Below are 15,266 nucleotides of genomic sequence, written 5' to 3' on the forward strand. Positions count from 1 at the left end.
CACTGGCTTTTCATGAAGCGGTTCCCTAAAAGAACCTACAGCATTTTTATTTAGCAAAAAGGCTTTTGTTAAAAGCAGGGGATAGCAGGAAGAGCTTTGTAAAAAATATATAATGGATTTTAGGAGTTTCTAAGAGCAAGAAAACATTTCTTAAGTAGAGGAATGAAGCAATTAGAGTTCCATAAAAATCACCTAATGGGCCTTCCAAAAGGCAAATACTAAGGCCCCAGAAATCATGACTGAGAAAGTCTGAAGTAGGAAGAGACCTTGTTCTAGAAAGGTGACAGGGTAGAAGTTAAAATGGAATAGGCCCAACTTGAAATTCAGAAACCAACAGAGGAGCTGATGACATTGGTGGGAGACAGGCGTGGGAATAAAGAATGTTGGTAGATTCTAGAGACATTCCAGAGATAACACAGACAGGACTTTGTGACTGACTGTATGGGGCAGCTGCAGGGATAGGAGAGGAGGAAGGATTAAGACATGATGAACTGGGCTATGAGTTGGCAGCTCCATTTACTCCAGAGAACATAAGAGGTGAAAATCATGGGAGACTTGATGAAATCACTTTGAGAGGAACCATGGGGATAAAAGCCAGAAATAAGGTGGGAAATGGAAGCTACTCATTCTAGAAAAGAGGATTTGGGGGGGGCGGGGGAGGGGAGGATGAGCATAAGTTAATAGGAAACAAGTTAATTTTTTTAGAAGTGCTGATTTTTAAAAAAACAGAAAATCATGCTCAGCATAGACAAGGAGAGGCTTTCAGGATAAAGAAATGGGAATATCTATAAACCAGCTGTTTTCAACAAGGGGTGATTTTGTAGGACATTTCACAATACCTGGAGACATTTTTAGTTATCAAGCCTGGAGGGTGCTACTGGCATCCAATGGGTATAGACCAGGGATGCTACTAGACATTTTACAATGCACAGGACAACCTCTACAAGAAATAACTGGCCCATAGTGTTAATAGTGTGGCAGCCAAGAAAACTTGCTATAAACCAGAGCTCCTGGGAGGCCAAGAGGGAAGAAGAGCCTGAGACCCAGGTACAGAAACAGGAGGAAAGAATGAACCTAAGTGGGCTGTAGAAAAAAATATATAAATAAATAAAAATTACCAATTGTAGCCCTAGAGGGCAACAATAATCAGTAATTTATATCAACAACACAATTTACTTTGTTCTAAAGAACATCAACATAGCCCGGACAACAAAGGGAGATATTGTCTCTACAAAAAATAAAAATTAACCAGGCATGGTGGCACACGCCTGTAGTCCCAGCTACCATGGGGACTGAGGTGTGAGGATCACCTGAGCCTGGAAGTTCGAGGCTATAGTGAGCCATGCTGTGATTGCACCACTGCACTCCAGACTTGGCAACAGAGCAAGACTCTGTCATAAATAAATAAATAAATAACGTTACTGACATATAATAAATTAAAGCACCTACAATCTTATTCAAACAGGGAAAACAAAACAATTCGGATATTTTAACAGGCCTTAGAGCTATAATTAAGGCTTCGAGATCTTTTTTATATCTACAGTTTCTCCAGAAAAAATATATTCATTTAGCCAATGCATTCATACTCCAAACATCATTGAACTCATTATTTGCCAGGCATTATTCTAAGCCCTGGAGATAAAAAGGCATTCAAGATAGGTAGTCTTTGCCTTCAAGAAGTTGCGTAGAAAAAAAAGGCATTACAAACAGCTGTGAAGAGCACAACAACAGAGACATCCTCAGGGGGCTAGGAACACAGAAAAAGAGGTATCTAATTCAGACCTGGAGTGAGAAAAGTGGTGAGCCAAAAAACGTACTGGAAGAGATGTTGTTGCTTTTCAGGCTAATTTCTTTTCTATCTTTTGTTTGTTTTCTGAGTCTTTTGTTTGTTTTCTGAGACAGTCTTACTCTGTCATCTATACTGGAGTGCAGTGGTGCAATCATAGCTCACTGCAGCCTTGACCTCCTGAGCCAAGCGAACCTCCTGCCTCAGCCTCCCAAGTAGCTGGGACCACAGGCGAACACCACTACACCTGGTGTTTTGTTTTGTTTTTTTTTTGGGGGGGGGTAGTCGGGGCAGTAAGAGATGGGGTCTCACTATGCTGACAAGCTGATTTCAAACTCCTGAGCTCAAGTGGTCCTCCCACTTGAACCTCCCAAAGTGCTGACATTACACGCATGAGCCACCATGCCCAGCCTCAAGCTAGTTTCTTTTTTGAGGTGAAGTCTCACTCTATTGCCCAGGCTGGTGTGCAGTGGTGCAATCTCGGCTCACTGTAACCTCCACCCGCAGGTTCAAGTGATTCTCCTGCCTCAGCCTCCCTAGTAGCTGGGATTACATGCACGTGCCATCACCCTCAGCTAATTTTTGTATTTTTACTAGAGATGAGGTTTCACCATGTTGGCCAGGCTGGTCTCAAACTCCTGACCTCAGGTGATCTGCCCGTCTTGGCCTCCCAAAGTGCTGGGATTACAGGTTTGAGCCACCACACCTGGCCTCTCAAGCTAATTTCTAAAGGCACTGCAGAACACAGGTGAAGGACGGTTTGGGGAAGAAACATGCAGTAGAGAGCAGGATAAATTCTAAGGACTTGGTGACTACTTAGACCTGAAAATTCTATTAGACTAATAGAACTTGGTGACTAATTAGACCTGAAAAATAAAAATAAGGGTAGAGTCACCAATGACTCTTAAGCAGCAGTAAGTGCATGTAGTGATACCATTCACTGAAACAGGAACAGCAACTGAAAGCAGTGTTTGGTTACTGTACGCAAGTAACTGTGCTAGCATAAGAACTCAATGAAGTAAATATTACTCCCATTTCACATATGAGCAAACAGAAGTTTAAAGAAATAAAGTAACTTGCTTGGTGGGCTAGTAGGTGGTGAAATATTGATTCAAACTCACAGGTGTCCTATAAATGAAATCACTTCCTAATACAAATTAGAAGTTCAGGGTCACGGTCTTTGAGATGCCTGTGGGTGACAGAACTCCTATATATAGCACACAATGGGATAAGCCTAAAACCCAGCAGAAAATTCAGATCTGAAGACAAATAAAATCTAGGAGTGAGAAGCATGGTAAGTTACAGTAAGTAAACTTGCAAACTAAAAATACTTACTATTGGTCTGCACTATGGTTGAAATTTTAACCAGTTGCTCATAATTATTATACAAATAAGAAATTTCCCATTAAGAATTCTGGATGTCTAATATCTCTTGAAAAACTGAAGATTTGCCAACACTGGATACTATATTATAAAAGAGCAGCAATATGACCAGAGCTCTGAACAGGGCATGGAGACTTTAATCCAGCATCTCCATCATCCCTGACCATGTCACTCATTTATGTTACCTACGTGGCCCCGTAAGTATTTTATTTACAACTCTTGATACGAACAGAATGGTCAAGGCCAAGGAACAAAAATGGGATCACCCAGGGAAAGTTTTCAGCATGATCAAGAGAAGAGAACCAAAGACAGAACCCTAAATAACATTACCATTTAATGGGTAAACAAAATTAGATCACAAAGGGCAAACTTAGAAAACTAAGATTGGCCGGGCGCGGTGGCTCAAGCCTGTAATCCCAGCACTTTGGGAGGCCGAGACGGGCGGATCACGAGGTCAGGAGATCGAGACCATCCTGGTTAACACGGTGAAACCCCGTCTCTACTAAAAAATACAAAAAACTAGCCGGCCGAGGTGGCGGACGCCTGTAGTCCCAGCTACTCGGGAGGCTGAGGCAGGAGAATGGCGTGAACCCGGGAGGCGGAGCTTGCAGTGAGCTGAGATCCGGCCACTGCACTCCAGCCTGGGTGACAGCGCGAGACTCCGTCTCAAAAAAAAAAAAAAAAAAAAAAAAAAAAAAAAAAAACTAAGATAGAGAATCTTATAAACTGCTCTAAGAATTTCAAAGGAATGGCTGGGTGCAGTGGCTCAGGCTTGTAATCCCAGCACTTTGGGAGGCCAAGGTGGGCAGATCCCTTTGAGCCCAGGACCAGCCTGGGCAACATGGTGAAATCCTACCTCTACCAAAAATACAAAATTAGCTGGGTGTGGTGTCAAGCGTGGTGGTGTGTGCCTGTAGTCCCAGCTACTTGGGAGGCTGAGGTGGGACAATTGCTTGAGCCTGGGAGGTTGAGATTAAGCCAAGATTGTTCCACTGCACTCCAGGCTCAGTGACAGAACAAGACCCTGTCTCCAAAAAAGAAAAAGAAAAAGAAAAAGAGAGGAAAGGAAAGGAAAGGGGAAAGGGGAAACAAAGGAGAAAGGAAAGGAAAGGGAAAGGGAAAAGGAAAAGGAGAAAGGAAGAAAAAGAAACAAGTTTGGCTGAGAAGGACAGGAAAGAGCATGTTAATGAAGTGATTATTTATAAACCTTATATTCCAAATAACACATAGCAGAGAAAAAGATATGCATTTTTAAAGGTTGCTACTCCATAGCTAATTCAACAAATACTGAGTTTCTACTGAATTCAGTGTTTTCAAAGTATCTTAGAAGATAAAATACTGCAGTCAGATGCGGTGGCTCACACCTGTAATCCCAGCACTTTGGGAGGCTGAGGCAGATGTATCACCTGAGGTCAGGAGTTTGAGACCAGCCTGGCCAACATGGCGAAACACATCTCAACTAAAAATACAAAACTTGGCCGGGCGCGGTGGCTCAAGCCTGTAATCCCAGCACTTTGGGAGGCCGAGACGGGCGGATCACGAGGTCAAGGAGATCGAGACCATCCTGGCTAACACGGTGAAACCCCGTCTCTACTAAAAAATACAAAAAACTAGCCAGGCGTGGTGGCGGGTGCCTGTAGTCCCAGCTACTCAAGAGGCTGAGGCAGGAGAATTGCTTGAACCCAGGAAATGGAGGTTGCAGTGAGCCGAGATCCGGCCACTGCACTCCAGCCTGGGTGACAGAGCGAGACTCCGTCTCAAAAAAAAAAAAAAAAAAAAAAAAAAAATACAAAACTTAGCCAGGTGCATGCCTGTAGTCCCAGTTACTCGAGAGGCTGAGGCAGGAGAATCACTTGAGAGGCGGAGGTTGCAATAAGCCAAGATCACACCACTGCACTCCAGCCTGTGCAACAGAGCAAGACTCCATCTCAAAAAAAAGGAAAAAAAAAGATAAAATGCTGATTATCTAGTTAATTTGAAAGTGAAAAGTGTACTACACAGGGAGTCTCCAACTTCTAAAATTAGAAGACAAAAGTTAGCTGGAGGCAGCATGCTGAAATTGAAACAGCAGAAGCTTTTGACTTAGACAAAACTGGGTTCAAATGCTGGATCTGTCACCTATGTGACCCTTAATCAAACTACTTAACCCTTCTGAGCCTCTATATTATTATTCTCTATAAAACAAAGATAATGGCTACCTTAAAGACTTTTTGTGAGATTTTGAGAATATCCATATAAAAAAGCTCTAGCAATGCCTACCACAGAGTAAGTTTCAATAAATGGTAGCTAGAGCCATTCTGGTGTTAATGCTTTCATTAAAAATGTACCTGTAAGTCAGGAAAGTACAATGTTTTAACTAGCAGGTCCTCCAATGTCTCTACTACACTTTGAAAGCTGCAATTACCATCACAACATGCAGCAAAACATCTTGGAAGAATAATATTGAGAAGCAAAATCATGGTGATTAAGGATCTTCAATCTCAAAACTTAAAATTGTTTTTATATTATTACATCAACCTATACTTACATAGGAAATTACGCAGCTAAATGTGCAATCCAGTAATCACACTATGGAACAATATCTGGTACTCAGTTTACTGGTAAAAAAAAAAAAAAAAAAAAAAAAAAAACAGAGCAAAATGTTCTTTCCTATCAAGGCAGGAAAGCTTAAAATTCTAAATCTTTCTTTGAAAATGAAAATAAGTATTCCTTTCAACTTTCTTGCTCCTCAGGTAGCACTGGTACAACATCCACCTTAAATTCTTCTGTATCTGCTTTCTATTTAACTTCACTCTATTTTCATCTTATTTAAGTCATATACTGTTTTTTACTAAAATCAAGGTGGTATTCAATTAATTAAATAATTGTTTAATTAAACAATTAAATGTTACAATGCATGAGCTCTAGGAAAATACACTGAAATTCATCTGTTCAGGATAGGGAGGAGAAACAAAGCTGCAGAATGATACAGAGGGTGGCAATGACATACTGATTCCTTCCTTTCCTTCCTTCCTTCCTTTCATCAAACAAATATTCAGTAGGTATGAGGAATCAGGCTAGGAGCTGGAATAATGTAGGGAGCAAGAGAGAAGATTTTAGCTCTCTGGGAATTTACAATTTAAGGAGTGAGGCAAACATTAAAACAAATACATGAATATAAATTCCAACACATACTATAACAGAAGAGAAAAAGGTACCACAAGAGTGAAATATTAGGAAGCAAGAAAGACCTGTCTAAAAAAATATTTAAGACAAGTCTTAAAGGTTAGGTAGGTGTTAACTGGACAAAGAGTAAGACAGAAAATCTTGTTCAAAAGACCCAGAAATATTGAAAGAATTAAAAACAGGTAATTCAGCTAAAGCCTTGTGGAGAGGCTGGTAAAAAGACAAAGCTGGAAAGAGGGGAAGGAACAGATCATAAGGCCTTGTGAGCCATGTAGAGGTGTTCAGAATTTTTGCTAAGATCAATAGGAAGACACCAAAGGAAAATAGTAGGACTCACTTTTTTAAAAGATCATCCCTCTGACTCCTATGTAGCAAAGGGACTGACGGGGATGAGTGGAAACAAAGATATTTTTTAGGAGGCTATTTCACAATTTGGATTAAAAATTATGTCCCACCAGACAAAGATGGTAGTAGTACTGAACAGGGACAAGGACTTGCAGTGCATCTAGAAGTTAGAATCATCTAAACTTGATGACAAATTTGATTTGGTACAGGGCAGAAGATGATGAGTCATGGGTTTCTGGCTAGTGATTAAAAGTGCCATTACTGAGGTGGTAAAAACTGGAACAGGAGGAATGGAAGTTTTCTTAAATGCCAGCCTAGGACCACGTGTTGAGGCTCTCCAACATTTCAAGGATGGGTCCTGGAAGAGGAGTTCATACAGAAAATTGACACCAGTGAGATAAGAAGAAAACCATGACTATGGTGTCACTGAAGCAAAGAAAGAGAGCCTGACGAAAGAGATGGCACTGACTTCTCAAATGCTGCATTTTCAGTCCACCAGATGTGAAAAGATGGAGACAAACAGTGATCTCAGGAGAAGAATATAGTATGAGTAGAAGCCAAAAGACTTCTACTTGTTTAGACTTAAGTTTTTATTAGTAAGCCAAGGCAATTACTCAAGATTGATAAATAAGACAGAAGTATACCTGTCTAATGACAGAAATAATAATGTTCACCAACCTGAGTTCCTATTTCCCACTTTCAAACTGCCTAGGAGGTCAAATAAGTACCCATCCAGTGGCTTACTCAGGAAAAAGACAGTGAATGGAATAGTCTTGAGGAGTATTTAACCAAGTAAGTAATTAAGCCTGTAAGTTATCCCTAACCCACATCCCGAGAGACTGAATTATTTATTCTTTCCTAGAGGTTAATATGGTGTGAAAATAGTTAAAAGTCCAAATCCTGCTCCCTCATGCAAATAACCTCACACAACCTCATATACCTCATCTATAAAGTGAAGGTGGTACCAACGATTTCATAGGGCTGGGGCAAGGATGAGCTTACATATGCGAAGCATACACTAATATTGTCCTCAGGCCCCTGATGGTATGTGCAGGCATCAGTCATGGTAGACGTCTACCACATAGTAAACATTTGACAGTGTCCATTATTATTATGAATTCATTATTAAGAATTAAATAGGATTGAGAGAGGGATTTCAAGATGGCTGACTAGAGGCATTTTGTACTTGTCTCCTCCACTAAGAATGAAAATAGTAGGTAATCACAATTTGAACAGATTGTCCAAGAGAAAACACTGGAATTCAACAGAAAACTAATAAGACAAGGAAGGAAAGGGAAGCAAGGCAGCCTGCTTGGCCAGGAGCCAAGAGAGGCTCCCTAATGCAGGAAAAGGACAGGTTAGAGACCCTCAGCTGTCAATGTTCCCACATGGACTTCTGCAATCCTAGCCATGGGAGAGCCCCTAGATCCTTGCAGGCTCTGAAATAAACATAGGGAGCTGCGAGGAGATTGTGTTGACAGCACAGCCACAGGAAAGATGCTTGTGCTGTATCCCATACATGTTCTAAGACCTAAGCAGCAACAGCAAGGCACCAACTTAAGAGTCTTCTCCCCAACAGACTATGCACTGTCCTAGCGCCCAGCAGTGCTAGGACTGAGGCCAAGAGATACACCAGCTGCTGCTCCCACGGAGGAGGCATGAAGGAGCGAAGCGTGAGCTATTGCATACATGGCTGAGATGTGGGGTACCACTGCTAGGGCTGATGTGTGAGTGTTCCCCATCTGCTGGCCTATGCTTGCCTCCACTAACACGGCCCTGGGCTCTCCAGCACAGGGCAACAGTGTGACCAATGCTGTCCGCACTATCTGAATGTCCCAACCTCAGCCCATGCCAAGTCTGGAGCACACAAGTCCAGAGTACAGGGGACTGCCCAGCGCAAACCAACATCATTTGCACCTGAACACTTGTCCTGAGGATCTGAGGTTAGGCCTACCCACACCCTGCTGCTACTGCCACAGCTGGCACCTATCTGCACGTACCATCTGCAGGCCTGGAGACTGGCCTGCCCGGCCCATTGTAGCCACCGCCAATACAAGCACACTCTTCCTGGGATCCAGAAGGTTGTCCCATCATTGCCACTGTCCACGAGCACCACATTGGCTGGCCACAGACCCGAGAACCGTCCAACTGCTACCGCTACTGGCATCTGAGGAAGTATGGGTCTCCACCTAGAGGCACAAGAATCAGCCTACCTGGATCCACTAACACCAGTACCAGCATATGCCACCCTGGGCCCAAGGTCAGGCATGCTTGGTCCACCAATGTGGTGCAAAGGCTGGTCTACTTGGCATCCTAGTCCCCAGCAAAACTTCACCACTGCCTCCACTAATAATTGCACCCTAAACCACTGAGAAAAATCACAGACACTGCTGATACTGTTTAAGCCAAATAAATCATCCAGAGATTACATGACTGCACAGATTCAGAATCAAAACTACAGTGCCTACCCAAGCAACACCATAGATATATCTTCAAGAAAACGTTCTCCCCTATGAAAGCAAATTTTAAAAAAGTGGGAGAAGCTATTATCACATCAGATGCACAGGTATCAACATACACAGGAAATATTAAAAAGCCAAAAAAAAAAAAAAGAGAGAGAGAGACACCTCCAAAGGACACACAATAATTCCATACCAATAGATAGCATTAAAAACAGTTTTTAAAAATACTGGAAAAATAATTCAAAATTTTAATACTAAAGAAGCTGTGTGAGATACAAAATAATTCTGAAAATACAAAGAAATAAGAATAGTTATTCAGGACATGAATACTAAATTAACCAACAAGATATATATATATAGAGAGAGAGATATCGAGAGAGAGAGAGAATTTAAAAAGAACAAAACAGAGGCTGGGCGCAGTGGCTCACGCCTGTAATCCCAGCACTTTGAGAGGCCAAGGCAGGCAGATCACTTGAGTACAGGACTGCAACACCAGCCGGGCCAACATGGCAAAACCTCATCCCTACAAAAATACAAAAATCAGCCAGGTGTGGTGGTACATGCCTGTAATCACAGCTACTTAGGAGGCTGAAGCAGAAGAATCGCTTGAACCTAGGAGGCAGAGGCTGCAGTGAGTTGAGGTCACTTTAGCCTGGGCAACAGAGCAACACTCCAACAAAAAAAAAAAATCAACTGAAATCCAAAATGTATTCAGAAGTTTCAACAATAGACTAGATCAAGCAGAAGAAAAAAATTCATAACTTGAAGCCAGTCTTCTGAAATAACCCAGTCAAAATATAGTGACCAAATATTCCAATAATATGGAAAACCAATTCATCAAAATACTAGATTAAAACTTCCCAGGTCTGGGCCGGGCATGATGGCTCACGCCTGTAATCCCAGCACTTTGGGAGGCCGAGGCAGGTGGATCACGAGGTCAGAAGTTCAAGATCAGCCTGATCAACATGGTGAAACCCTGTCTCTACTAAAAATACAAAAATTAGTTTGGTGTGGTGGCATGTTCCTGTAATCCCAGCTACCTGGGAGGCTGAGGCAGGAGAATTGCTTGAACCCGGGAGGCTAAGGTTGCAGTGAGTGGAGATCATGCCACTGCACTCCAGCTTGGACGACAGAGAGAGACTCTTGTCTCAAAAAAAAAAAAAACAAACAAACAAAAACAAAAACAAAAAACAACTTCCCAGGTCTGGCAAGAGATACAGACATCCAGATATAGGAGGCTCTAAGATCCCTAAAAACAATGCATAAATTTAGGTCTTCTCTACAGCACATTCTACTCAGGTTGTCTAAAGACAAAGACAAAGAATTCTAAAAACAAGAGAAAGGCATCCAGTCACCCATAAAAGAACCCCCCATCAGACTAACAGATGTCTCAGCAGAAATCTTACAGTCAACAGAGAAGGGGATGATATATTCAAAAGTGCTGAAAAAAAAAAGAAAAAAAAATCTTTCAGTCAAGGATATTATATCCAGCAAAATTACCCTTCATAAATGAAGGAGAAATAAAGTCCTCCAGACAAGCAAAAGTTGAGGAAATTCATCACCATTAGACCACCCTACACGAAATGCTCAAGGGAGTTCTAAACCTGGAAGCAAAAGGATGACATTTGCCACCATGAAAACATAAAAAAGTACAAAATTCGCTGGAGCAAAGCAAAAACACAAAGAAAGAAGAAAGAAAAGGACTCATACCACCCCTACAGAAAACCACAAAACCACAATGACAAAAAGAAAGGAAAAGAATATACAAAACCACAAAAAAAAATTAACAATAGGACAAAAACAAAACCTCACATATCAATAATAACCTTAAATGTAATGGATTAAATTCTCCACTTACAAGATATCAACTGGGTGAATGAATTAAAAAAAGATCCAACTATTTACTGTCCACAAGAAACACACTTCACCTGTAAGGATGCATACAGATGGAAAGTAAAGGTATGAAAAAAGATATTTTATGCAAAGGGAAACCAAAGGAAGTAAGCAGGAGTAGCTATACTTACATCAGATAAAAGAGATTTTAAGAAAAAAAAAAAAAAACTGTAAAAAAGATTAGGTCATTATATAATGACAAAGGGATAAATCCAGCAAGAGGATATAACAATTCTAAATATACATGCACCAAACTGGAAAATTCAGATTCAGAAAGCAAGTACTACTAAACCTAAAGAGAGGGATAAAAATAGTGAGAGACTTCAACATTCCACTGTCAACATTAGATAGATCACTGGCACAGAAAATCAAAAAACAAACATTGAACTCCAACTAGACTTTAGACCAAATGGACCTAACAGACATTTACAAAACATTTTATCCAACAACTGCTCTCATCAGCACATGGAACATTCTCCAGGACAGACTATATGTCAGGATACAAAACAAATCAAAATCGTATCAAGTATCTTCTCAATTTACAATGGAATAAAATTAAAAATCAACACAAAGAGGAACTTAGGGAACTACACAAATACATAACAATTAAATAACATGGCCAGACACAGTGGCTCACACCTGTAATCCCAGCATTTTGGGGGGCTGAGGTGGGCTGAGGTGGGCGGATCACGAGGTCAAGAGACCAAGACCATCCTGGCCAACATGGTGAAACCCCGTCTCTACTAAAAATACAAAAATTAGCTGGGCGTGGTGGTGGGCACCTGTAGTCCCAGCTACTCGGGAGGCTGAGCCAGGAGAATCACCTGAACCCGGGAGGTGGAGGCTGCCGTGAGCCGAGATCATGCCACCGCACTACAGCCTGGCAACAGAGTGAGACTCTGTTTAAAAAAAAAAAAAAAAAGGAAACAAGAGGGGAGGGGAGGGGAGGGGAGGGGAGGGGAGGGGAGGGGAGGGGAAGGGAGGGGAGGGGAGGGGAGGGGAGGGGAGGGGAGGGGAGAGAGAAGAGAAGAGAAATGAAGTTAAATAACATGACCAGGTGCAGTGGCTCACGCCTGCAACCCCAGCACTTTGGGAGGCTGAGGTTGGTGGAATTCCTGAGCTCAGGAGTTTGAGACCAGCCTGGCTAACATGGTGAAACCCATCTCTACTAAAAATACAAAAAATTAGCCAGGCATGGTGGTACATGCCTATAGTCCCAGCTACTCAGGAGGCTGAGGCAGGAGAATTGCTGGAACCCAGGAGGCAGAGGTTGCAGTGAGAAGAGATCGCATTACTGCACTCCAGCCTGGGTGACAGAGCAAGATGGATCTTAAATATACATATATTTTTTAAAATAACACAATCCACCATTGCGCCAATGAAGAAATTAAGATGAAAATTTAAAAATTTCTTGAAACAAATGAAAATGGAAACAGCAAAAACAGCACTAAGAAGTTTATAGCAGTAAACATCTACATCAAAAAAGTAGAAAGACTGCAAATAAACAATCTAATGATGCACCTCAAGGACTAGAAAAGCAAGAACAAATCAAACCCAAAATTAGCAGAAGAAAAGATATAATGAAGATTAGACAAAAATAGAGACCCCCCTCTACCCCCCCCCCAAAAAAAATCAATGAATTGAAAAATTGGTTCTTCAAAAAGGTAAACAAAATTGATAAACTGCTAGCTAGAGCAGGCAAAAAAAAAAAAAAAAAAAAAAAAAAAAGAGAGAGATAAGAACCAAATCAGCAAAATCAAAATTGAAAAAGGAGCATTACAACTGATACCACAGAAATACAAAAGACAGCAGAGAATATTATGAATGCTAACAAATTAGAAAATCTAGAGAAAATGGGTGAATTCCAAAAAACATACAACCTACCCAGACTGAATCAGGAAGAAACAGAAAGCCTGAACAGACCAACAATGAGTAATGAGACTGAATCAGCAATAAAATGTCTCCCAACCAAAAAAAAGCCTAGGACTGGATAGATTCAATGCTGAATACTAACAAATGTATAAAAAGGAACTAATACCAATCCTCCTCAAAGTATTCCAAAAATTCAAGAGAAGGGAATTCTCCTTAACTCATTCTACAAGGCCCTGACCAGACAAGGATACAACAACAAAAAAGGAAACTACAGGCCAATATCCCTAATAAACATAAATGCAAAAATCCCCAACAAAATGCTGGCAAACCAAATTCAACAAAACATCAAAAGGTAATACACTGTGATCAAGTGGGATTTACACTTGGAATGCAAGGATGGTTTAACGTAATAGACATCACATCAATAGAATGAAGGACAAAATCCATATGATCATCTCATAGATGCAGAAAAAGCATTTGAAAAAATTCAACATCGCTTCATATTAAAAACTCTGAAACTAGGCACAGAACAACCATTCTGCAAAATAATAAAGGCCATATATGACAAACTCACTGCTAACATTATACTGAACAGGGAAAAGCTAAAAGCTTTTCCTCTAAGACCCAAAACAAAACAAGAATGCCCACCTTCACAACTTTTATTCAACATAATATTGACAATTCTAACCAGAGCAATCTGCCATCAGAAATAACAGGCATTCAAGTTGACTTCCATATGGAAGTAAAATTCGCTACTTTGCAAATTACACGATCTTATATGCAGAAAACCTAAATACTCCACCAAAAGACTATAAGAACTGATAAATTTAGTAAATTTGGAGGATACAAAATTAACATACAAAAACCAGTATTGTTTCTCTACACCAATAATGAAATAGCCAAAAAAGAAATCAAGGCAGCAGTCCTGTTTACAATAGCGTTTTAAAAACAAAAAAAACAAAAAACAAAAAAAACCACAAACACATTAACCAAGTAGGTGAAAGATATCTACAAGGAAAATTACAAAACACTGATGAAAGAAATTGAAAAGGATACAAACAAATTTAAAGACATCCCATGCTCATGAATTGGAAGAATCAGTATCATTATAATGACCACACTGCCAAAAGCAATCTACAGATGCAATGCAGTCCTTATCAAAATAACATTTTTCATAGAAATAGAAAAAACAATTCTAACATTCGTATGGAGCCAAGAAAGAGTCAGAATAGCTGAAGTAATCCTGAGCAAAAGAACAAAGCTGGAGTCATCATGCTACCTCACTTCAAAATATATTACAAAGCTACAGTAACCAAAATAGCATGGTATTGGTATAAAAACAGATACCAATGAAACAGAATAGAGAATCCAGTAATAAACCCACTTTTTTACAGCCAATTGATTTTTGACAAAGGCACCAAGTACATACACCAGGGAAAGGATATCCTCTTCCAAAAATGGTGCTGGGAAAATTGGATATCTGTAGGCAAAAGAATAGAACTGTACCCCATTTCTCACCATACAGAAAAGTCAACCTAAGATAGATTACAGACTTAAACATAAGACCTGAAAGTATAAAGCTACTCGAAGAAAACACAGGGAAAACACTTCAGGACATTGGTCTAGGCAAAGATTTTATGGCTAAAACATCAAAATCACAAATAGACAAAATGGGACTACATTAAACTAAAAACCTTCTGCACAGCAAAAGACATAATCAACAGAGGGAGACTAACTGTTGAATAGGATTATCTGCAAAGTATTCACCTGACAACAGACTAACATCCAGAATACACAAGGAACTCAAACAACTTAACAATTTAAAAAGAAAAATAAAAGATACCATTAACAAGTGGGCAATGGACATAAATAGACATTTCTCAAAAGATGACATACAAATGCTGGGCACGGTGGCTCACGCCTGTAATCCCAGCACTTTGGGAGGCCAAGGCGGGTGGATCACCTGAGGTCAGGAGTTCGAGACCAGCCTGGCCAACATGGCAAAACCCTGTATCTACTGAAAATACAAAAATTAGCTGGGCATGGTGGCACGTGTCTGTAATCCCAGCTACTAGGGGGGCTGAGGCAGGAGGATTGCTGAACCTGGGAAGCGGAGGTTGCAGTGAGCCAAGATTGTGCCACTGCACTCCAGTCTTGGCAGAAAAGCAAGACTCCATCTCTGGGGGAAAAAAAAAAAGGAAAATACATACATGAAAAAATGCTCAACATCACTAATCAGGGGAATGCAAATCAAAACCACAATGAATGAGATATCCTATTACTCCAGTTAGAATGGCTATGATTAGAAAGACAAAAATTACAGAGGTTGCTGAGGATGTGGAGAAAAATAAACTCTTCTT

At 40.6% G+C, this 15,266-nt stretch overlaps 1 protein-coding gene across 16 annotated transcripts in view; it reads right to left on the minus strand.

The window, feature by feature from the left end:
• Positions 1 to 15,266, minus strand: part of LOC105480072 (MLLT10 histone lysine methyltransferase DOT1L cofactor) — a 219,205-nt gene that overhangs the window by 30,752 nt on the left and 173,187 nt on the right. The window lies entirely within an intron of this gene.

This window comes from Macaca nemestrina, chromosome 9 (genome assembly GCF_043159975.1).
Source record: "Macaca nemestrina isolate mMacNem1 chromosome 9, mMacNem.hap1, whole genome shotgun sequence".
NCBI classification, from domain to species: Eukaryota; Metazoa; Chordata; class Mammalia; order Primates; family Cercopithecidae; genus Macaca; species Macaca nemestrina.